General features: G+C 39.2%; 1 pseudogene across 1 annotated transcript; it reads right to left on the bottom strand.

Moving 5' to 3' along the window:
• Positions 1-14,824: 14,824 nt before the first annotated feature.
• LOC309814932 (PX domain-containing protein kinase-like protein) lies at positions 14,825-16,550 on the bottom strand (annotated as a pseudogene). Its single transcript has one exon. The product of its transcript is annotated as a PX domain-containing protein kinase-like protein (transcript).
• Between the last annotated feature and the right edge of the window lie 1,148 nt (positions 16,551-17,698).

Below are 17,698 nucleotides of genomic sequence, written 5' to 3'. Positions count from 1 at the left end.
AAAAGTGATGCAGAGATATTTTTCTGGAATATGAGAGAGGGCCAGACCTGTTTTTGACATAGGGGGGTCTAGTCTAAACTTCATGAAGTCGCAGGAATCCATCCGAGTTCAAGTTAAGAAGCTGTTTGCACCCACTTTGCTGGTTTCTCTCTCACACACAGTCTCCCATTCCCATCTCTCCCTGCACACATCTCTCCCTGCATCCTCCTCCCGTTCAATCCAGCGTACCAGTTCTCCCATCTGGGGCACCAGGCTGGTCTTTGTTCTTTTTTCCCTCCTGTCACTATCACCTGCCTATTATGCAGGTAACGTTTTGTGTCAAGAACCACTGGCAACAGTCATTTATTTCAATAAGCACAAGGGAACGACAAGTATTTTTGTAAATTCTTCTGTTCAGATGGATCCACTTGTGCAATTAGTAATTCTCAGCTATTTGGACTGTTCAACTTATTCTGAATGATAAATACAAAGCAATCATTTGCAATTTCTATCCCAGACAACTACTGTCAACTTTCTGCAATGACCTGGGTTTAAGAATTTTAACTTCACAATAGCTCTTTATCACAGAAAAATTCATTTATGGCAATGGATATTTGGTTCACATTACTCTCTCCCATGTAAGAGAGGTGATTTATACTGTTACTTTCTTTAAAAATGGTGAACATCATCAGTAGTTCCTTCTTTTGGAAGACAATATGCCTAAATGTTTTGGAAAAGGCCAGGGGAGAACAAAACTTTAATTTCTAGAGAGACCAAATGAGAGGAAATAGATACTGTTCTCTGGAGTTTCCATCTGTAGAATAGCTATTCTCAACAGGATTCCAATCTGATGTGGATTTTTTCCAGCAGAGGACATCTCAAACACCCAGAGCTGACATTTAGCTAATGTGCATTCAGTATGACTATACATTGTTGAAATCATCAGTTCTTTTTTTTTAATATAGATTTTTTTTGTGTGTGTGTGGTATGCGGGCCTCTCACTGTTGTGGCCTCTCCCGCTGCGGAGAACAGGCTCCGGACGTGCAGGCCCAGCGGCCATGGCCCATGGGCCCAGCCACCCCGCGGCATGCGGGATCCTCCCGGACTGGGGCATGAACCCATGTCCCCTGCATCGGCAGGCGGACTCCCAACCACTGCGCCACCAGGGAAGCCCTTAATATAGATTTTTTAAAAAATTATTGAAGTATGGTTGATTTATAATGTTGTGTTACTTTCTACTGTACAGCAAAGGACTCAGTTATACATATACTTTTTCATATTCTTTTCCATTATGATTTGTCACAGAATATTGAATATAGTTCCCTGTGCTATACAGTAGGACCTTGTTGTTTATCCATCCTATATACAATAGTGTGCCTCTGCTAATCCCAAACTCCCATTCCTTCTCTCTCCTACCCCGTTGGCAACCACAAACAAGTCTGTTCTCTGTATCTATGAGTCTGTCTTTGTTTCATAGATATGTTGATTTGTATCGTATTTTGGTTCCACATATAAGTGATATTATATGGTATTTGTCTTTCTCTTTTTGACTTACTTCACTTAGTATGATAATCTTTAGGTCCATCCATGTTGCTGCAAATGGCATTATTTCGTTCTTTTTTATGGCTGAGTAATATTCCATTTTGTGTGTGTGTGTGTGTGTGTACACACGCTACATCTTCTTTATCCATTCATCTGTCGATGGACATTCAGGTTGTTTCTATGTCTTGGCTATTGTAAATAGTGCTTTGAGCATAGGGGTGCATGTATCTTTTCAAATTATAGTTTTGTCTTTGTATATACCCAGGAGTGGGATTGCTGGATCATATGGCAACTCTATTTTTAGTTTTTTGAGGAACCTCCGTACTGTTTTCTGTAGTGGTTGCACCAATTTACATTCCCATCAACAGGAAATCACCAGTTGTTAACATCACTTTGATACTAAAGGCCTGGCTCCCCAGTCTTTCCACTGTGACATCCTGCCTCCCACAAAAATGCCTTATAATTTAGTAACTAATGAGTTAATACTGATTATGAGAGGCTCCAGCTAGGCAGAGATATTCTGGTTGGTTACTGGTTAACTATTCTGAGTATCTCCTGCAAAAAGTATTTGTTTTCAGGTAGACCAGGTATTAGTTATTTTCTGGGAAGCAATCTGAATGTGCTGGCTTTGGGAATGAGGGCATCTCCCTCCCTAGGGTTTATTTTCCTCATCTGTGAAATGGTGGGGTGCCTTGGCTTAGCTTTCAGACTGGGTTCCAGAGTTGCCTCGGGGGATTCAGCTGATGCTGGGAATCTGGGCCTCACTTCAAGCAGAGACTGTTTTTTATCTAGCCTACTCATTGGGGTGCACTCGACCTTTTGTGTTTGCAGAAAGAATTTTTTTTTTTTTTTTTTTGTGGTACGCGGGCCTCTCACTGTTGTGGCCTCTCCCGTTGCGGAGCACAGGCTCTGGACGCGCAGGCTCAGCGGCCATGGCTCACGGGCCCAGCCGCTCCACAGCATGTGGGATCTACCCAGACCGGGGCACGAGCCCGTGTCCCCTGCATCAGCAGGTGGACTCTCAACCACTGCGCCACCAGGGAAGCCCGCAGAAAGAATTTTTGAAAAATTAGATTTTGCTGCTTAAAAAAAGGTTGAAAACCACTGACTTGAACGCTATTCTTTTTCATCCTATTTTAAAATTCTAAAATTCAATTATAACCATAATATTTTAAAAAGTCTATAATAATAGCGAGTTCTTATATTGACCTCTGCCAGGTCTTGTTCCAAGTGCTTTGTGTATTTAAACTCAATCTATAGAACAACACTAGGTGCTAGTGTTTTAATTATCCTTGTAAGAAAGTTTAAAAAGTGCGTTCAGATACATTTTCACTTCTATAATTTCCTTAGATACATTTGAGGTCATAATTTATTCAAAGGTAGTAACTATTTAATGGAATATAAATCAACATACTTTGTATATGGAAGACTATGGAAAAATGCACTTCTTTGTGATTATTTCTAAAAATGACAAATTGAAGAGAAACTAGATGTTTCTCTACAACATAGAATACTCCTCTCCCAGGATGGCACATCCAGTCATGTGGTTCCACAATAAACAGGATAAATCAAGCCTAATAAGACAGTGCCTGCGGAAAAATCCTCTTACTCTTTGCAATTTCTATATGGCTAAAAAAATGTTCATTAAAAAGTTCCTACTTAATTGGTTTACCTTCTTAGATTTGTTCCCTCTATTTTTAATGATTTAAAGCATTAAAAAAAAGAAAAAAAGATGTCTTGTTTGGAACACCCTTAGCCAAGCAGCTCTTTTGTGAAGTGGGGAAGTCTGGTAGCCCAACTGGCTCCTTTGAACTGAAATTATAAGATCTATATTTTTAAGGCATAGATCTGTTAGCTTTTCCTTCCCCCCCCAAAAAAAATTGACATAAAAGCTACCTATTTTAATTAGGTCTCATTGTTAGTAAGTGGTACAACCTGTACAAATAAACTGAACTATAAATACTGGCATTGATAAATGTACAAACATTTAAAAAACAAACTTTCTTTGTAATAACTCTCAAGATTATTTAACTAACACAGGTCCCTTGAAGACTTGTAAGACCTATTTGGAAAAGGTGTGAGAGAGTGTATGTACCCTGTAATCACAAGAGAACCCAGCAATATTAAATCTGCCCCAATGTAGGTAGCGGTATCCAGTTTTTAATTTTGCTCAGAACTGTTAGAAGGAAATCAAGTCAGTTTTGTGATTGGGTTGTTATAGGAAGGCCTTGCCCCTGACAGAAATGTACAAGCCCAATCAATTTGTTTGCATTTCTGCCAAGGATTTATCTTCAGAAGCAAGCAGATGAAGAGATAAAGCTTGCTTGTACAAAGCCCACACACACCTGGGACCCACTCAGTATAGCAGTGATGTAAGTGGGAATAAGATGGGAACCAACAGTGCAGGGGAAAGAGAAAGAAAAGGGGGTTGGAAACAAAATAAGATGAGGCTTCCTTTGCATAATGCAGAGGACTCTGAGGAAAGAAGGGAAAAAAAAAGAATAAATTTTTATTCACTGATTGAATTTCAGAATATGCTTTTTGAAAGAAAGTCATCAGCTTTAATCAGTTGCTTTCTTACAGAGCTTTGCCCATACTTGTGTGACAAAATTATCAGTCATTTAATGAGTGTAATCAGAGTGAAACCATAGAGATTTCCTTTTCTTTCATCCTTTCAGGAAAGGTCAGAAGGGGAGATAGGGGAACTTCCCTGGTGGCGCAGTGATTAAGAATCCACCTGCCAATACAGGGGACACGCCACGGGTTCGAGCCCTGGTCTGGGAAGATCCCACATGCCGCGGAGCAACTAAGCTCGTGAGCCACAACTACTAAGCCTGCACTCTAGAGCCCGCGAGCCACAACTACTGAAGCTCGCGTGTCTAGAGCCCGTGCTCTGCAGCAAGAGAAGCCACCACGATGAGAAGCCCCGTGCGCTGCAACAAAGAGTAGCCCCAGCTCGCCACAACGCAGCCATAAATAAATAAATAAGTTTATTATTTTTTTTGCGGTACGCTGGCCTCTCACTGTTGTGGCCTCTCCCGCTGTGGAGCACAGGCTCCAGACGCGCAGGCTCAGCGGCCATGGCTTACGGGCCCAGCCGCTCCGAGGCATGCGGGATCCTCCCGGACCGGGGCCCGAACCCGCGTCCCCTGCATCGGCAGGCGGACCCCCAACCACTGCACCGCCAGGGAAGCCCAATAAGTTTATTTTTAAAAAAGAAGGGGAGGTAGGGTAAGGAAGGGGTAGGACACAATGAGAGCCATATTTTATGAAAGTGACATGTTTTGCATTTGAATTTTTTTTTTCCTGCTGGAGTTTCAAATAGATTCCAAGAAATAAACACTGAAAATCAGCCAAACAAGGTGAGATTCCAGTGGTCCAGTTAGGGGTGCTGAGTTGAGCTGGGGCTTTCATGGCAACTCCTTAGAGATACAGGAGGGAATGAATCCAGTCTCCCTTCTCTGGGGCTCGCTGACTGAGCTCCCCAAACCCAAGGAGCACTGACTTCACTGAATCTACTCAAAAGCTTGCCATGGTGAGATGCTGAGAGGAAACAGCTCTAGGCTTTTTCTAGTACAAACGGTGCTTCCTCTTGAATCGCACGAAAGACGGGAGACATGCAGTAGGGAACAAAATGTTTGTCTAAAAGCCTGGCATGTGTCAGGAAGCGCTTCCCTAAAATACTGTTTCTGCTTTGGTTTGGCAAGAACGTGGGGAGTAAAGTAAAAAGCTCGGGCGGGGGGAGCCGCACAGACAGGTTTCAGTAGTGAGACTGTCTTTATTGAGTCGGTCCCTCCAGCGGTCCTGTTTCTTCCCCATTTGCTGTGGCCACCCCTCTCCCTGTGGTCCACCCCTCCCTGCCGAGTTCTGGGTGGTCAAGTGAGGCACTGGTGGAGAGTAGAGGGTGGGTCTGTCCGGCGTGCTTCCTCCCAGCATCCGTGTGTCAGCAGTGGTCCCTCTAGGGTGGCAGCTCCAGTGCTCTCAGGCTCCGGAAACACTCTTTCTTCCTTGCTTCCATCCCTTCACGCCTAGGGTGGGGACCACTTTCCACTGCGCTGATTTCTGGGTAATTCAGCCTCTCTGGCTGCTTTCTGTTAACCTGCCCACTGCTCTGTAAACAGCTGCTGCTTTAAATTCTCTTTTCAACCCTTTGAAGCGAGGTCTCTGTGCAATGGCATGCTGACCGATATAGTAAGACTAAAAATATCTCCAACCTGACAGAAACCCTGGCGAGCTGCAATTTCTAGTTGCCAAAAGCCAGATGATGGCCATCACATGGAGAGGAACAAAGCACTTACTGTTTATAAAAACCTCAAGACAAATAGGCTATGGAAATTCTAGGCACAATTTCAAAGTCAAAAAGATCTGAAGAAATGAATCAAAGTCAACTAGGATTAATTATATTAATGATGTACTTTTATAATCACCTGAACTACCTGCTGTGAAATTATATATTCCAAAGAGAATTCAAGAATTGTTCAAAATGAAATAATGTGAACTCTCTAGAATAGTTTATTAAAATATAAGTCAGTCAAATCCATGATTCAAAGTATAGCTTCTATAATACTTAGATTCTAATATTCTAAATGAAAAAATAGTGATTTGTTGCTTGAATATTAGAAAGTTCACATCATAGTAAAAGGTACTGGAACTTAGCAGTCTGCTTATTCTGCATCTGACATATAAATGATTATCTCATTATCACAGATTAAGGATTTATAGACTATGTCCAATACTTTTTGCGAAATGTACCGTCAAGTAACTGCTCACAAGAACTTTATGCCCTTAAAAAAGATGAAAATATAATCTTAGAAACTGTAAAAAGATTTTCATAGCTTTGGATTTTTAAGTTTTGACCCTATTCTTTTTGTAGGTAGTGGGCGGCTTTATGGGTTAATTACTACTTTCAATCTTAGCCAAAAAACGGAGAAACGATAGGGTTAGTTATTTACTATGTTTTTGTTGCTTGGAATTCAGCTGATTTTAATTGAATTGAAGATGTCACCAAAAGACTGTCACTAAGCTAAAGGGCTCAGGCTTTCAGCAAAACGTCTCTTCCAAGAGGTTGTGATGAATTTCCGTATTGTCTGTATAACTTCAGAAAAGGAAGGGGAAACAAACACATGCTTTTGTCGCTATTTATCTCATTAGCCTTTGGTAGTTTGATCTGAGCTGTCCTTTCCAGTCCCCAAGAGATTGTCGCCTTAACAGCACTGCCCCCTAGTGGTTGCTTGCTTTGGTGCAGCGTGAGTAAAGGAAAAAATTTCAAGATTTTCAATATATATACAGTATTTATCAGTGCATTGCTGTATGAGTGTGTAAGATATCTTTCTGTGAGTTGGCTAGACATTTCTGTCCTGGTAAAAGATTAAAGCATGCTAAATTTTCATAATTTTTATCATAAATGAGTAAAAATAGAAGATACCATTAAATTATTTGATTTAATAAATAGAGACACAAATTACCTAATATTTTTGGTTGCCTATTATGTCAAGTATGTAAAAAAGTTATTAAAATTGAAGTTTGAGCAAACGTTAAGTCAGTACCTATTCTGACATTTTATAGTACATTTATTCACTTAATGTCTAACTTTGGGGACAACAGTAAAGATGGAAGAGAGGATGGAAAGGATTTTAAAATTTCACGTTTAATTTGGTTTTGTGTTATATTTTAATTAAGAAAATTATTTTAAATTAAGTTCTCATGAGCTATAGGAATGCCATTTGGAGGTTTAAGGACACAGTAAATTTTAAACCAAGGCTTTCTACTAGTATAGAGATAATTATGTATGTATATAGCTGATAAAACTGAGATAATAAGTTTTCAGTTTATTTAAAAATTAAAAATTTCAGGAGGAACAAATTATATATCAGTGTTTTGCATAGGGCAGTTCACATACCACTGGCAATAAATTACTTTAGGCAATGCAAAGTTTTATAAGTTTTTAATTGTTATACATTTATTTTTATGAGCAACAGTGAGAATATAACTGAGAAACCAAATCTATGATTTCATAGATATTAATATTCATGACTACCTCTACATGAATTATAATGCTCAGGCACATACATTTGTGTTAAATTTGACTCTCGTTAAAATGGATTAGAAATATGAATTACAGTGATTCCAAAAGCCTGGATTTTGCTATTTCCGTTCTTCTGGTGCCATGTAACATGTTCCTTTGTCCAAGGTATTTCCTGTAAGCTGTAGTTACAACTAGAGCAAGGCTGTCCAAATAGAAATATAATATTAGCCATAAACATAATTTTATTTTACCTTTTATACACTTATTTTAACCATCGATGTACTTTTAAATTTTATGACATTTAAAAAAGGAAAAGAATTAGCTGAAATTCATTTTAATGATGTAATTTTTAAAAATCTAACATGCAAATATTATTTTAGCTTGTAGTCAATACTAAATATTATTGAAGTAGTTTGCATTCTGTTTTTCATACTAAGTTTTTGCCATCTGGTGTGTATTTTACATTTAAAGCGCATCTCCATTTGGCTTTGGCACATTTCAAATGCTCGATAGCTCCACAGAACTAGTACTGAATAGCGATGTCATCAGATTAAGGTTCAGTTTTTGGCAAAAATATCCCATAGGTGGTGGGGTATACCTCCATCCAGAAGCACATGCTTGATGGCTTTTTGGTGATATCGGCAGTCAGTGATTACTATTGTCTGAATCTGATGATTCATTAAAGGTTGTAAAATGGTGGCATTGAAAATTTAAAATTCCTTCTTCATTTATTAGATGAAATACTTCTATGAAAAGAAACATCTCATCTACAACTTGGTTACTTGGAATAGTTTGTATAGAGAAAGCAGGATAAATATTTGATCTCTCCCCTTTATTTTCTATTTGTAATTTTTTAAATCAAAGTATAGTTGATTTACAATGTTGTGTTAATTTCTGTACAGCAAAGTGATTCAGTTATACATATATATATTCTTTTTCATATTCTTTTCCATTATGGTTTATCACAGGATATTGAATATAGTCCCCTGTGCTATACAGTAGGACCTTGTTGTTTACCCATCCTATATACTAATTTGCATCTGCTAGCCCCAAACTCCCATTCCATCCCTCCTCCACCCTCCCTGATCTCTCCTCTTTATTTGCTAGTTTGTAAAGTAATGATTTTGGTTTCCCTGCATTTTCAAGGATGGTCAGTAGTATTTTATTTTCATAGTATCATTAGGAATACACGAAGATTAGCACACTTGATGTGTTTCAACTTATTGCAGTTACTGTGTCTATTATTGTTTAAGTTTTCTCACCTTTGGCTGCTGGGAGCTTCTTTAACTTAATATCAGCATTCTGATATCATCAAAGCTGCCTTTGATATTCTGATATCATCTTATATATTTCCTGCCACAGATCTGTAATCAGCTGTTTCTTCAAGGAGCACTTGATTCCTTTTAGTAGAAAATGGTATGTGGAGACCATGATCTCAGTGTGTGAGATTGAGCACTTGTTTCTAAGTCTTTTCAGAGAACAAAGCTAGGAATTATTTAGTTTAATAAAATAATGTGTATCATAAAATACTTCTTATTCAAACTTAGTAGTAGAGGATTTTATTTTTACTGTGTACTTTCCTTATGTCAAATATTCAGGTTTTCAATGATATAATTACTCATTTGTTTTTATCCAAAATACACACACATGGTCTCAGAATAAATATTAAGATACCACCAAGAAAATGATGAAAATATCAGTTTAAGCTTCTCTGTAGTTGTTTTTGTCCTTATGGTAACATTCCACTCAGGACAACAGTCAAATCTCTGTTTCAAAGGCACTTGGAAGGGTCCTCCTGGTGTTGTTATGCCACCTGCTGGACATAAGGCTCAACTGTCACATTTTGATGTTTAGAGATTGCTTTATGTTAAATTTAATTTTATAATTATGTAAATTTTTATATGACTCTGAAGTCAAATTTAGAAAACAAATCTAGTTTTTATTCTTATCCCCTCTTCCCCTCTGTCCTATTTCCTACCTCTACCTTTTGGTTACTATTTTATTTTTAAATGCTCTGATTTATCCTTTCATTAAGGTTAATGTTTACTTATATATGTATTAATTTTACATATGCACCTATATCATATATATTTTTATCCCCTTCCTCTTTATTAGGCAAGTGTTAGCATAATTTTTAGACTTTCCTTCATCTGAAAAAATTACATGTATTATTCCAAGTGGAGAAAAGTATACATATATAAAATATACATAAATAATATGTCAATATATTAACCTGGAGTGTTGGATTTTGCTTTGTTAAGTAATCTGAAAATCCTTTCTAAGAAATTGGTGAATTAAGCCCTTTTACATTTATTAATAGGATCTAGATGTTTGACATGTTAAAAGATCTTAAAAAATTTAAGATCTGAGCAAAAATTGATTCAAAAGGGCAGTGCCAAACTGGAACTTTCTAATAGCTCCACTGACGGAAGCCTGGGGAGAAAGTTACAGAGAAAAGGTGGAAGCAAAGTAAGGAAATTACTGATCAGCTGCAGCTTAAAGCCCAGTTGGCTCTTTGTGATGGGTTGTCCTTAGGTCTCAATTTTGTAACCTGGAAGCATTTACAGTCTTAGGTTTTGGTTTGCTTACACAGGGTTCTGTGGCATCAGGGCATGAGTCTAATGGCCTCCTTGTTTAATTAATTTAACAGGCATCAGTTTTGTCATATTGTTATGTATATTTCCATATATATAATATGTACACGCACCCCCAATTTTATTGCTTTACATTTCTGTTCTTTCACTGGATGGTCTTTACCAGTCTGATCCATGAACTGTTTGTTACTAAGCCATGGTATATGTACAGAAAGCAAAAGAACACATTTAGAAATGTTTGGGCAATCTGCTGTAAAGTCCAAGCATGTGACTGTATTTTACAAAAATAGCGGTTTGCCATTGTTCGGGGGGAAAACAAAAAGCAAACAAACAAAAAAAACTACTGGTCCTTCCTGACCAATAGTTTGAGAAGTACTGGTCTACAATGTTTGCTTGCTCTCTCCCTTTTGCATATCTTTTTGTGTTTAGAAAGGTTTGTGTTTCTTTGTTCTGGTGCCTTTTCATTAATATTTTGACATGAGCTAATATGATGTATGAACTTACTAATATCTGTGTATGATACCTTTAATCCCCCTTTTACTACTTCCTCCTAACATCTTACTATGAAGGAAATTGACATTAGCTAGTGACCCCTTCTTCTCCCTGTTTCCCATTCCCCAGAATCTACTTTCCACGAATACCTTTTTCCTCCCCATTGATACCTGTGAGACAATCAGAGGGCTTCCTCTACGTCTCATATCCTCTTTCTCACCTACCCTCCCTCCATCCTTTGGCCATTTCCTCTTACACCCTCTCCCTTAGAACCTACAGGGACTCTAACTTATACAAACAAATATACTGTATTTAGTGCTCACTACCACTACTACTGTTGATGTCTCTCCCGTCATTTTGGCTGTCTGAAGCTTGTTCTCCAGTAAATTTCCCAGGAAAGACTCATAGGAACTATACTCTGGGTTCTTAAGTGGGCATAAACAGTTGTGACCATTACATTTAAAGATCAGTGTAGCTGGATATAAACTCCTTAGCTCAGGTTTGCTTTCCTTGTATTTCTTAAACGTTACCCTGTTGTCCTCTGGCATAAAGCACTGCTATTGCCAAGTCTGATGACCGTCTCATTTTCTTTCTTTATAAGGGATATTAACCTTTAAATTTGGCACCGGAAAGAATGTTTTCTTTTTATTTAAAGATCAATAGTTTTACTAGACTATGTTTAGGTGCAGGCCATTCTGGCTCAATTTTGCCAGGTATGTCCTTTCAATACGTAGTGCAAGTATTTTTTTAATTTCAGAAAAATATTCTTGAATTATAATTGACAATATATGTTCTCTTTCACTACACTGATTCTCTTTTTTAGGTACTTCTGTGATACTAGATCTCCTTTCCTGTTGTCTACATCTTTTTTACATATACGTGTGTATATATATATATTATCTTTTTATTTAAAAAAGTCATTCTTTCCCATTCTATTTTTCTTAAAGCATTTTCTGTGGTGTTCGTTCACTGCTTTGGTTGTGCTTATTTAGTCTGAGATTTTAAAGTGAATTTTTCTTTCCTCTCTAGTATTTTCCCAAATTTTATAGACTTGCTTTACAAGTCTGTGTTTTCTCTAATTAGCATCTTTTTGAATTTTTTAAATTTTGGGTTATGCTGTTCTTTCAAGGCTTCTATCATTTATTTCCCTTTTATTTAGCTTGATATGAATTATTAGATTGTCATTTTTTGGTCGGCCTGTCTTGCCAGCATGCGTTTCATGTCTGTAGGGACATTATTGTGTTTCACAGTCCATTTTCCCTTATGGCTTTGACTGCAATTGTTTTCTGTACTAATGTTTAACTGGCATGAGTTTTCTTTACTCTTAGGAGGGAAGGTGGGATCAGGAGAGCTCCCTGGCTTCTCAGCTCTAGCACCCTGCATCTGTTTTGGGAAGCGTTCACAATGACAGCCTTACAGTGTCTGGTATCTACTCTTTCCCCCTCCCCAACTTTTATCTGGATCTTCTCTTTCTCTTGTCTCCTTTGCCCCTATTGTTTCTTTCCTGCTCAATACGGATTCCATCCCCAGCATTTTCTCCTCATTGTGGGGCTTTGTCTCAGAGGGGACGTTGGTTACGTCTGTTACGGGTCTCTGTTGAGGGTCCATGGGGCCCAGGCTGCTCCAGCACCACCCACAGTGGTGCTCTGTGTTCACCCACAAACTGGAGCCAACAAGACTCTACAGGCTTCTGGGGCCATAGGAGGCCCTTTTGCTTCCTTCTTTCTGTTTCCTGTAACACGCATATCTTAACATCACCAGTCACTGATTCCAACCCACACATATACTGGGGGTACACAGGGATATGTTTTCCCACCACTTGACTGTAGATGTGGCCTGTGAGGTTTTGCTTTCGCTCTCCTAGTTGCTCTGTTTGTATGGGGTGATTTGGGGAGTTCAAAAATGATGCCATCTTGCTGCCATTTTCCAGATTACTGTTAAAAAGACTAAAAGTTTGGATGCTTCTGTTTTACTTGGTTAGTGAGCACCTCTATGACTATGTCTACGGTAACATTTTTCTGATGCGCTACACTGTTTCGTCATCCTGGTCACATCATCAGCCACGCATGTTAACACTTGAATCTTCAGCAGTGAAATCTCCGCAGTTCGGGGATCTGCTGATGTCTTTTCACACTGCCAGGACCCTATCTAATGCCCCCCTCTCCAGTCTGGGAAGAATCCCACTGTGGTCCCGAGTGTCCCGGATGCTGACACAGGCCAGTAGAATACGGGTTGCCCTTCAGAAGTGCCCCGTCATGATCACCGGGACTTGGGACGATAGTAAACACCTCTTCTTCCTTTCCTCCCCCAACAGGGTATTAGCAACGATTCCTTTTTTTTTTTTAAATTGAAGTATAGTTGATTTATAATGTGTTAATTTCTGCTATACAGCAAAGTGACTCATTTATATATATACATACATTCTTTTTCATATTCTTTTCCATTATGGTTTATCTCAGGATATTGAATCTAGTTCCCTGTGCTATACAGTAGGACTTTGTTGTTTATCTATTTTACATATAATAGTTGGCATCTGCTAATCCCAAACTCCCAATCCTTCCTTCCCCCACCCGCCTCCCCCTTGGCAACCAGAGGTCTATTCTCTATTGTCTGTGATTCTGTTTCTGTTTCATAGATAGGTTCATTTGTGTCATATTTTAGATTCCACAAATAAGTGATATCATATATTTGTCTTTGTCTTTCTGACTGACTGCCCTTAGTATAATAATTTCTAGTTGCATCCATGGTGCTGCAAATGGCATTATTTCATTTTTTTTATGGCTGAGTAATATTCCTTTGTGTATATATATGCCACATCTTCTTTATCCATTCATCTGTCTTTGGACATTTAGGTTGTTTCCATGTCTTGGCTATCGTGAATAGTGCTGCTATGAACAGAGGTGCATATATCTTTTAGAATTATAGTTTTGTCTGGATATATGCTGAGGAGTGGGATTGCTGGATCATTTTTGCTGGATCAACTCTATTTTTAGTTTTCTGAGGAACCTCCATACTGTTTTCTCACAGTGGCTGCACCAACTTACATTCTCACCAAGTGTGTGAGGGTTCCCTTTTCTCCACATTTGTTATTTGTAGACTTTTTTTTTTTTTTTGGTGACATGGTTTATTTTAATAAAAAATACAGCTGAACATTTATCACAGATTATATGAAACTATATACAATGACATTCTCTCTGCATAGTAACCAACACTGATGTGTGTAACTTTAATTTTTAGATGGATTATTTATAATCCTTTAAAGTGCAATTTATTTAAGGGTTTAAGCAAATCATAGGATAAAGGGTCTCTCTAATAAATGAGTAACATAAAAAAGATGATATATTTGGATAAATCTTTCAAAAATCGAACTCATTTTGCCAAATGTACTTGTGTTGTAATAATAACACCCTCCCCTGGCAAACCCCAAATTTGACTTAATTGCTGAGGATTAATAAGATCCTCTAAAGAGCTTTATCTGATGTTAACATTTTTTTTGTCTGTTTGATACATACTAACTAAAGTGAACTAAGAGTCTAGAGTAGTTCCTTTAGCCCTGAGTTCTATAATCACAGTGGAGTTCCTGTTTGAACTTAAGAGACTGTTATGAACTTTCCCTGTTCTATTTGAGGGGAAAATGGAGAACTCAGTTCCTTCTCTGACTCTTAGCGGCGTAACTGTGCTTTGGGCTACAGTGTTAATGTCTAGGATAAAATTAAGGTAGCAAAAATGGGAGTTATCTAAGAAATAACCAGAAAATGCTTTAGAATAGAGAAATGAACTATGAGAGGAACATTTCTAGGAGCTGACAGGATAGGAGGGATTGAAACACAAAGGCCATTCACTGCTGTGACTGTATATTGTCATTGTTTTTGTTTATTGTCCATTTCCTTCTGTTGGTGGAAATAATTGATTCCAATATGCCGCTGCCACCAAAAGATGACCATTAGAGGATGAACAGATTCCTTTTCAATAGTAACAAAGGAGCAAAATATTTCTTAAGGCAGCAATGCTAGCCTGACTTGACTCTACTTGAAGACTATTTCCCTCTTGAAAAGCCTCTTACATGAGCATATGCAAAGTCGTATGTTGCTGTACCGGCTCAGCAATTATTCATCCAGAAAGAGGGTACTTTAGGGGTTGGAGGTGGAAGGGAAAAAAAAGAACTTTTCCCTCCAAGTGTACATACAAAGCTTTAGCCGATCTTAGGAGCGCTATGATCACAGGTTTTGGTTTTCCTCAAAGTTCCTTTTTGGAAATTCTGGATGGAGCTGAGTAAGGCCCCTTGGCTCACGCCATTCACAGCCTGGGGCGGAAGCTGTGTGGGTGCCTCTGTGCTCTCAGGAGGCAAGGGAGCTGCTGGTGGTAGAGGAGGAGGAGGTAATGCAGGCATCCCTGCTGTGGAGGGTGGAGTCGGTGATGATGGGGATGTGAGAGGTGAGCTGGCCCTAGATCCTGCTGAATTATTGGAGTTGCTGTATTTTGCTGAATGCTCTTCACTATTTTCAACAGCAGATTGTTTTGACTTCTTTCAAGCTATAATCTTCCTCTGTTTTCTCTCTTCTTCAGATCCATCGTGAGGCTGAGCTCTCATCAGTCTTTGATGCTGGTGGACCTGTTTCTGTTCGTCAATTAGCCTCTTTTCTATACATTCTTTGGCAATGCTCAATGCCTCTTTTAACTGTGTGGGGATCTTAAACCGTGGCTTTTCGGAGGTAGTTAGCAGAACATCACTGAATAATGGCATCTGTAAGAGCCAGGAAATGGTGGACCTGCCATCTTTACAGGCTTCACAAGACAGCGTAGACTCCAACATGGCCACCACAGCCATAGACAGTGCAGGAGAGGAGTCTACAGGCACCGAGTCTGGCGGTCATCATCTCATGCAGTAAGTGGCCAAAGCAGTGGACGTCCACACTCTCCAATGTACTGATTTTCCTGAATTGTGAGAAATAAGATTGGTAGAAAGAAGGAAGGCCCAACAAGGAATTCTCAAGGTCCAGCAGCCAGCAAGTGTCCCCTTCCAGCATCACGTTGGAAGCATGAAGATGCCCATAAGGGAATCCCTTGTCACGGGGAAACTTTAGTACCTCTAATATTTGTTGCCCGTATGTTTTTATTTGCTGGAGTTCAAGGCCTTGTATCTTCTTAGGGTTGCAGTAGTCCCTTAGGAATGGGTCTTTCGGTTTTGCCTTGTAGATCAGGTCCTTCAAAGTTCCTTTTTCATTAAACATTCTAATTAGCAATGCTGAGGATTTGTTAGCTGTGGCAAAGGTAACATGATAGATGCAAGGGTGCAAACAGGATGGCAAAGTTTGATTAGACACTGAAAATCTTTATCTGACAGATACTTGTCAGGACCAAGGTCAGTCCAGCTTAACACTAGCCGCTCCTTTGGCTGATTTTTACTCTTCATCAAGAAATATTTCTTCGTTATCCTCCAACCTATGTATTTCAATGGTTCCACCACCTCCCACTTTGGTTCTGATTGGAAGAACGTGGAAACCTGTTGTAAGGCAATCTCAGTATAGTTTGCCGAATAGTTGTTTGGATCTAAAAACTTCTTAACCAGCTCACAATTAATCAAGATATGATTTGTGGTAATAATGTTGAGAAAGTTCTGAAGACCTTTCTGCCTCTCAGCTATGAATTCACGATCCAGGTTACCAATCAGTGTTTTGGGAGGAAGAGGCAGACTCAGGCCTGCAATCTGCAAGCTGTTGTTCAGCAAATCAAAGTCACTGTATCTCCTAACAATCTGCCAGCTATTTTCTACAGAAATTCCTCTTTGTACCCAAATGATATATTCCATGTGGGACTGCAGGCTCTGGCTCGCCTCGATGGCTGCTGTCAGCGGCACCGTGTTGTCCAGCAGGGCCTTGCTGGCCGGTGGCTTCTCCATGAAGGCCATCCCAGAATGCCCATCCACCAACGCCTCAGGACCAGGGGCAGGTCCAGAGGCACCGACTCCCATCACTTGCTGGGATCTGCTGCCACTGCCCAGACTTTTTAATGATGGCCATTCTAGCTGGTCTGAGGTGGTATCTCGTTCTAATTTTTTTTTTTCTTTTTTTTTTTTTATTAGTTTCTGCTTTATAACAAAGTGAATCAGTCATACATATACATCTGTTCCCACATCCCTTCCCTCATGCATCTCCCTCCCTCCCACCCTCCCCATCCCACCCCTCCAGGCGGTCACAAAGCACCGAGCTGATCTCCCTTTGCTCTGCGGCTGCTTCCCACTATCTATCTACCTTACGTTTGGTAGTGTATATATGTCCATGCCTCTCTTTCGCTTTGTCACAGCTTACCCTTCCCCCTCCCCATATCCTCAAGTCCATTCTCAAGTAGGTCTGTGTCTTTATTCCCGTTTTACCCCTAGGTCCTTCATGACATTTTTTTTTTTTAAATTCCGTATATATGTGTTAGCATACGGTATTTGTCTTTCTCTTTCTGACTTACTTCACTCTGTATGACAGACTCTAGGTCTATCCACCTCATTACAAATAGCTCAGTTTCGTTTCTTTTTATGGCTGAGTAATATTCCATTGTATATATGTGCCACATCTTCTTTATCCATTCATCCGATGATGGACACTTAGGTTGTTTCCAGCTCCGGGCTATTGTGAATAGAGCTGCAATGAACATTTTGGTACATGTCTCTTTTGGAGTTATGGTTTTCTCAGGGTATATGCCTAGTAGTGGGATTGCTGGGTCATATGGTAGTTCTATTTTTAGTTTTTTAAGGAACCTCCATACTGTTCTCCATAGTGGCTGTACCAATTCACATTCCCACCAGCAGTGCAAGAGTGTTCCCTTTTCTCCACACCCTCTCCAGCATTTATTGTTTCTAGATTTCTTGATGATGGCCATTCTGACTGGTGTGAGATGATATCTCATTGTAGTTTTGATTTGCATTTCTCTAATGATTAATGATGTTGAGCATTCTTTCATGTGTTTGTTGGCAGTCTGTATATCTTCTTTGGAGAAATGCCTATTTAAGTCTTCTGCCCATTTTTGGATTGGGTTGTTTGTTTTTTTGCTATTGAGCTGCATGAGCTGTTTATAA

Source organism: Mesoplodon mirus (genome assembly GCF_964341445.2).
Source record: "Mesoplodon mirus genome assembly, chromosome: 13".
NCBI lineage: Eukaryota > Metazoa > Chordata > Mammalia > Artiodactyla > Ziphiidae > Mesoplodon > Mesoplodon mirus.
The sequence above is the reverse complement of the archived record's forward strand: the minus strand, read 5'-3'. Positions and strand labels throughout refer to the sequence as shown.